At 42.3% G+C, this 7,513-nt stretch overlaps 1 pseudogene; it reads left to right on the top strand.

Annotated features, from left to right (window-relative positions):
• The first annotated feature begins 504 nt into the window (after positions 1-504).
• Positions 505-623, top strand: LOC133372184 (5S ribosomal RNA; annotated as a pseudogene).
• The last annotated feature ends 6,890 nt before the right edge of the window (positions 624-7,513 follow it).

Here is a 7,513-nt window from a genome sequence, read left to right as displayed (position 1 = left end):
CATGAGTGTATATGTGAAATTAAGATTTTTTGCTCCAATATGCATAATTTTACACTTGTTTATATTGAATTGCATTTGCCATTTTTTCGCCCATTCACTCAGTTTGGAGAGGTCTTTTTGGAGCTCTTCGCAATCCCTTTTTGTTTTAACAACCCTGAACAATTTAGTGTCGTCAGCAAACTTGGCCACTTCACTGCTCACTCCTAATTCTAGGTCAGAATATTTGGCAGAAGATGAACCAATGGAACTGCAATAGCTGATTGTGACAAATACAGGTCTAAACAGAAAAGAGGCTGATAAGAGTTGTATTCCAAAACATCTGGAGCGTTTAGTGAAAGCTGATAGAACATTTATGAAAGTATTGGAAAAGATCTTCTGAGTAATTTAAAGTAATAACAGGACAATAAGATGATGCCAGTTTGTAACATTATAATTAACTGACTCAAACAGTTGTTATTTCAGCAATACCAATATTTTGAACTATATTCTGTGTAAGTATAAGTTGCCTACAGCCATTCTACCCTGAACATGCCTGATCTTGTCTGATCTCGGAAGCTAAGCAGTGTCAGGCCTGCTTACTACTTGGATGGGAGACCACCTGGGAATACCAGGTGCCATAGGAAGGCAATGGTAAACCACATTTGAATACTTCTTACCATGAAAACCCTATGAATATATCCAAAAAAAGATTCATAGGGTCGCCATATCATAATCAACTTGAAGGCATATAACAACAACAAAAAAGTAAAAGTTATGTAGGAGAGTTATATAAACCATGGTTCTCCAGGGTTCAGACAGGGATCTCTCACAGCCCTATCTGGAGATGTTTGGCACTGAACTTTTTGCATGCAACCCATGTACTCCTTCACTGAGCTTATGGCACATCCCTTAAAATCAGTAAGATTTCAGTCCTTGTGGTTCTGAAGAAACAGACAATTTCATTAGGAAGAGTGGAAGCTGTCAAAGACTTTTCCCCCTTGGGTCTCTTGTCCTTAGTTCTCCGAGGGGTGGTGGTCTTTGCTTCTGAGAACAGTCCCACTTCTTTGGGCCGCAGCTTCCCAGGCAAACTCTCCCTCTTTCAGGAGTACTGTTCGGTATTATAAAAATACACACAGAAATAGGAACTAATTTGGTTGGTCCTATGTCTTAGCAGAGTTGTAAAAATACAAGCAGCAGAATGAGAATAAACCAGCCCCACCTTTCTCTATATAAATAACAACAGACACAATCCTTTAGGTAAAAGAAAAAGAATGTTTACTACAACCTCATATGTTAGGAACATAGGCTCTATAGCTTAGATGAAAGAAAAATAGTCTCAGTCCAACTTGGTCTTTAGTAATGGATGCTCTCAGAGAGAGCATCTGTGCCATGTGGTCACTCTGATGGTGGATAGATGAGCAATGGAGAATATTCAAAAAAATCCCCCAGGACAAAGGAGGAGGAAGTCAGGTAACTAAACCCCACCCATTAGGAAGTTACATCATGGTAAACAGGTACATGGGATGTTCCCCAAATATCCCTTAAAGTGACCATGCAATTTTTGTTTACTCCAACAATTACTTCCATAGTAAAGTGAAAGGGAGTGACCAGTAAGTACATCCCTAGGCTAATAGAATGGGAAATACAGGGTGCAGGGGGAGATACTTTCAGATCCAGCTTGCACTCAATGCATGGGAGCAGGGTCTGGGAAAGGGCTGGCAAGAATTTTATTTCCCGGCTGTATTCTCACCTCTGATCACTGCCCCTTCTGCTTCTGATTTTTCTTGCCATATTTTTTTCCCACAATTATACAGCCCACTTAACTTTAGAAGGTGGTATGTCAGGCCAGAAATGACCTGTGGCAAATTGCAAGAATGGCTCCTTTCCAGGAGCATATCTATTCAGCTGTACCAGATGGAAGGGAACAATGCTAATTTACATGGTGAGAATCTGGGGCCTAAGCAGCAATTTATGACAGCAGAAAGCTCTTCTCCATCTCTTGAAAAGAAGGAGAAATACATTTCCTCTTTTGTCCTCCTGCTGCAGAAAGCATAAGTCACATGGCAGTGATTCTGGAAGCAGCTCAGCCAAAACTCACAGAGATCTTTCAAAAGCCAGTGGAGAATGCATTTTGAAATCAGAGTGCCTGCGGTGTAGTTTAAGGCAACTAATCACTTCCTCAAACAAACCCAGCTGTGAAAAGTCAACTGACTTCACATTCCTAGGACAACATGTTCCATTTGGGGGGGAAGGGAGGGAAAGAAAGAAAGAAAGAAAGTTTTCCTGCTTACACCCTGTTAAAAAGAAGTGCTTTGCTGCTTCTGTTCAGGGCCAGCTCTACCAGTAGGCAGTGAGCAGGGTTCAATGTCAGTGGGGATTAGTGGCTCCAATGTCAGATTTGTGGCTCCCATGTCAGTGGAGCAGTGAATCTGCTCCAGGTTTTAGTCGAAACTTTCAAGGAGTTGTCCAAGGTCCTGAAACCTATTCCCAAACTAGGTTCAGTACCTTGCACAGCTCCTGGGAAGTTTGGGCTCAATTCTGGAGTGGATTCACTGTCCCACTGATATCAGAGTCACCAGTTTCTGATGTGAGTAGGCAGACTGAAGCAATCCCCTTGGGTGGCAGATACTGGTTGGCAGCATGTGCAGCTTCTACTGATGCTCTTCCTGATCCTTTGGCCATTCTCCTATTTGAGATTGAATTTTTGAATTGAAACTTTATTTTTACCCCGCCCTTTTTCCAAACTGGAACTCAGGGTGGCTTACAAATAGAACTACATGTAGTTAAAAACATAGAAAAATATATAATAAAAATAAAATTAAACTATGCACAACCTTAAAACTGTGAAAGGCACTTAAAAATCTAAAAACAATTTAAAATAATACAAATAATAATATAAAACAATAAAACAACCCTTGTAAAACCCAATCCTAAACACCTTCTATCCCAAAATCCTGTCGGAATAAAAAAGTATTTACTTGCCGATGGAAGGATGGCAAGGAGGGGGCCATTTGTGCCTCCCTAGGAAGGGCGTTCCAGAACCTAGGAGCAGCCACCGAGAAGGCCCTATCTCGCGTCCCCACCAATCACACTTGAGATGAGAGCAATAGCAATTGTGGGGCTGTAGACCTCTCTTCAGCCAAATCGTTCTGGGAGGGAGAGAGCCAAGGCAGCAGGGAGGTCATCAAGTGCAAATGATTGAAGCCAGTCTAGCGCTCCTGACTGTGTGTGCACTGACTGACCTTCCTCTCCCCTCCAAATAAACAGCAGTGACACAGTGCTGGGAAGTCAGATAAGTGCTACCTGCTACTGGTGCCAGAGTCCTAAACTAGCCTAGTACCCTCAGTTGCATTGGAGAATGCTGTGTTTCATTGGTAGGGTTGGGATACTGCTGAAGTAAGAGCCACTCCAGCCAGCTCCTGTACGTTAAGGGGGGCCCTCTTGTCTTTTGTCTCAGGCAGCAAACTGTCTTGGGTTGGGCCTGCTTTTATTAGGAACACAGGAAGCTTCCTTATATCTAATTGGATATATATATTTTCTACACCAGTGTTCTTCAACGGTTTAGTGCAAGAGTGGGCTGCATATAAAATCCTTTGAAATGTTGTCACACAGAAGAGGGCCAGGATCTCTTCTTGATCATCCCAGAGTTCAGAACACAGATTAATGGGCTGAAGTTACAGGAAGCCAACTCTCAATTAAATAAAGGAAAAACTTCCTGTTAGAGTGATATGACAATGGAACCAATTCCCTAGGGAGGTGGTGGGATCTACAACACTGGGGGCATTCAAGTGGTAGCTGGACAGCTGTCTCTTGGATATGCTTTAACTTGGATTCCTTCATTGAGCAGGAGGTTGAACTTGATGGCCTTGTAGGTCCCTTACAACTCTACTATTCTATGCAAACATGATCAACATTTCCTCCACCCCACAAACCTTGTAACACCCAGTGATTGCCTCCCAACCCTGCAAAAAACGTGCTTTAATTTGGATTCCTGCATTGAGCAGGGGGTTGGACTTGATGTCCTTATAGACTCATTCAACTCTACTATTCTATGTTTCTATAAATAAAAGAGTAATCATTGGGCATGCTCATCAAATCCGATCCTAGCGTTTTGCTGCCCAGGTATGGTCCCTTCCCTGAAATGTGCATGGAACATTTGCTGGATAGCTGGTTTTATCCCAACCTTTTTCCAATTTACCTCACCAGCTATTCTAGCTATGATCATTCATGAGCCACACATTGCTGAAAGGAGCTTATTTAGGAGAATGATAAATTGGGATTGTCACACTGAATCCAATGAGCCAAATTGCCATTTTAAAAGCAGGAGACATCAGATTATGAGGCTGCAGTTTGAAGACATCTGTAAAGGGAGATTTTTACAGAGATCCAAGCATCCTGGGAACTGTAGTTTAAAAAGAGCTACAGTTCCCAGGACCCTTTACAAAGTATACTAGTTTGGCATACCAACACCCTTAACAAACCCTTAACAAACTAAACTAATTTGGTATACAATTCTCTTTTCCATCATTAAGATATAGCCCTTCCCCCCGACCACTGATGACATTTGAAGGTTTAGGATCCACATCCTGGTCTATTCAAAATGAATGAAAAGGCCACATAATTCAGTGTTGGTATTAAATCCAAACTGTGCAATCCTAATTACATCTATTCAAAAGTAAGTTCAAAAGAATGGAGCTTATTTCCAGAGAGGTGAAGATAGGATCACAGCCTAAATTAGTTGTGTTCATGAATTGTCCCACTGATTTCAATGAGACCTATATTCAACTGATGTAGTATCTGGAGCCAACTAATGGTCTCAGGTTAGTTTCCTGGGCTCTCCCATTGCAAGATCTGAAGTAATAGGGCTGGAAAAGACCTACCTGCTGGAGATCTCAGACAAAGTGTGATGAACTTTTTCAGCCCAAGGACCATGCTCTGTCAGGGGCAGTCTTCGGGGGGGGGTTCCTCATGCCAATAGGTGACAAGGCCAGAAGCAAGAGTGGAGGGGTGGGGTGTTATCATTACCTGTCAGTACAGTAGACTACAGTCCAGACCTGCAAGTGTCCCAAGTGTCTACACCCACCCACAACTCTGCATCCAGGCAAACAAGTATTATCACAATTCAAGGGCACATTCCAGCCAGGCAAAAGCACTTCAGGAGGGTGTGAAGCACAGCCAGTGAGGTTTGTGGCTTGGCAAGACATGTGTGGCTAAGGGATAGTCCTGAGGTGAGGGCTGCATTCAGTCCACAAGCCCAAGGTGCTCCTTCTCTACCTTCAAGAGATGCCATCAGTTCTAGGAAACACCACTGGTGGACTCACGTCAAGACAGCTTCATATGTTCATATGCATCAATGAAAGTTCCTTGCTTATTCTTTAATGATTTACGACTACTATCCACCTAGAAAATATAAGGAAAAAGGAAAGGGGGAGAGAGACGGAGAGACTTACCATTGAGAGGAGAAAAGCAGGCACAAAGCATTTTTCAGTGTCTTAAATGTTAATAACCAAGAAAAGAAATTAAATGAGCTATGGGTGTTTTCAGAAATTTTGAGAAATGAGTTCTATCCAGAGGAATCCAATTAGGCTTAATAATCTTGTGCCATGGGGGCAAGCAGGAGAAATTCTTCACATTGTTGGAAACTTAAGTTTGGTATAAAAAAACCCTAAATTAATCAGACACCTAATGATACCTTCAACCACTTTCAAACAGATTACCCTAATTACAGAAGCAGAGCATTGGAGTTTGTTTGAAAGCTATGGGTTTTTTTGTGAGGGGTCACAATGTTGAAATTATTTTCTCCATGTATGGCTGCATAATATGGATATTTTTCAAACTTGTTGCACAGATGCAAGTGCACCTCTTATGCCAGGGGTGAAGACACTTTTTTTTCTGTTGAGGGCCATATTCCATCCAGGATAAATTTGGGGGGGCTACATGCTGGTGGCAGGCACGGCAAGAGTCGGTGGAGCCTAAGCCAAAGGTAAGCACCCTATTTTTTTCTCACTTTCCATCACGCTCGTTCACTTCTTATTCTTTAGTAGCTGTTAGTCATAGGCAAGAATCAGAAGTAGCCTCACCTTGGCTCTAATAAAATTCTCGAACTTTTTCTATTGGGTGTTTCTGAAATTAATTCACTGGCAAAGGTTACTGGATTAACAGCTTGTAACTCCTACAGTGAGGTTTCAAGTGCAATGTCTGCTGCAACTTTTTGGGATCAGTGCCAGATGATGTGACTTCATGACATGAACAAGGTGCTTGCAATGATGCGATCAACAGTGTGTTCTCTCAGTCCTTGCTCTTCTTGGCTTATTAAAGCTTGCCAAAGTGGTATGACCGAGTGGTTCCAGGATATGGTCAATGTGTCTTTGAGGGAGGGAGTGGTCCCAATCTCCCTGAAAGAGACGGTGATCCAATTGGAAAAGCCCACCCTGGACCCATTGGTTTATGACAACTACTGCCTGGTCACAAATACCCCCTTTTAGGGAAGGTGATTGAAAGGGTTGAGGCTATGGGACTGAATTGGCTTTTGAGAAAGACAGAAAGTGCAACCTTGTTAAGTCTTATTTGACCTCTCATCAGCATTTGAGAACATTGATCTTTTGAGACCATTGTAATTTTGCCACAGCAAGACAAACAAGCTAGGTTGGTGGGTACTAGGGAGAGGGCTTTTTCTGTGGTGGCCCCCACTCTCTGGAACTCCCTCCCATTTGATCTTCGACATGCCCCTTCCCTGGATGTATTCCGCAAGGCCCTGAAGACGTGGCTATTTCAACAGGCCTTTGAGATCCTTGGGATGGGTTAATTTCCATGATTTTGTCATCTATTATATGCTGTAAATGTAAATGTTTTATAAATGTATTGATGACTGTCCAGTATTTTATTTATTGAGACTAATGTGACTGCATTTGATACTATTGTATTTTATCCCATTTTAATGTACGTCGCCTAGAGTGGCTATCTGCCAGATAGGCGACACACAAATTAAATATTATTTATTATTATTATTATTATTTTGGTCAGAAGACAAACTGTAGGGAAACAGAAGTAGGGTTGCATGCAATGAATAGAGAGAAGAGAAAACAATACCTTCTTACATTCCTGCTGCTTGTCTGGACCCTGCCAGTTCTTGAGAAATGTAGTTCTCCAAAGAACTGCTGCAATTCCCTAAGGGTCAATGTGACCTATGCAATACAAATTTGGGGGCTGTGAATGCATTTGACAACTGGAGAGCCTTTCATGGGACCCATACACAGATACTACAACTGAGCACACACTATATTCTTTTGGCTAAAATAGAATGTTTCTTCCAAGCCTAATTTCAGTGAAGTGTGGGAAAGAGGATGCTGTGGGTGCCAGGGAAGACCCCTAAGGATGTAAGTACATTTTACTCCACCCCTAGTTACAGAATTTAGCTGCATCCCTACAGAAGAAGCATGAACAGTGGTGGGAGGTAACCATTGGGACTGGTAGGGTGAAAAGGAGGAAGGCCAACAGTTGCCCAAATGTACCAGCCTCCTCTGAGCATGACTTT

This window comes from Rhineura floridana, chromosome 17 (assembly GCF_030035675.1).
Source record: "Rhineura floridana isolate rRhiFlo1 chromosome 17, rRhiFlo1.hap2, whole genome shotgun sequence".
NCBI classification, from domain to species: Eukaryota; Metazoa; Chordata; class Lepidosauria; order Squamata; family Rhineuridae; genus Rhineura; species Rhineura floridana.
The sequence above is the reverse complement of the archived record's forward strand: the minus strand, read 5'-3'. Positions and strand labels throughout refer to the sequence as shown.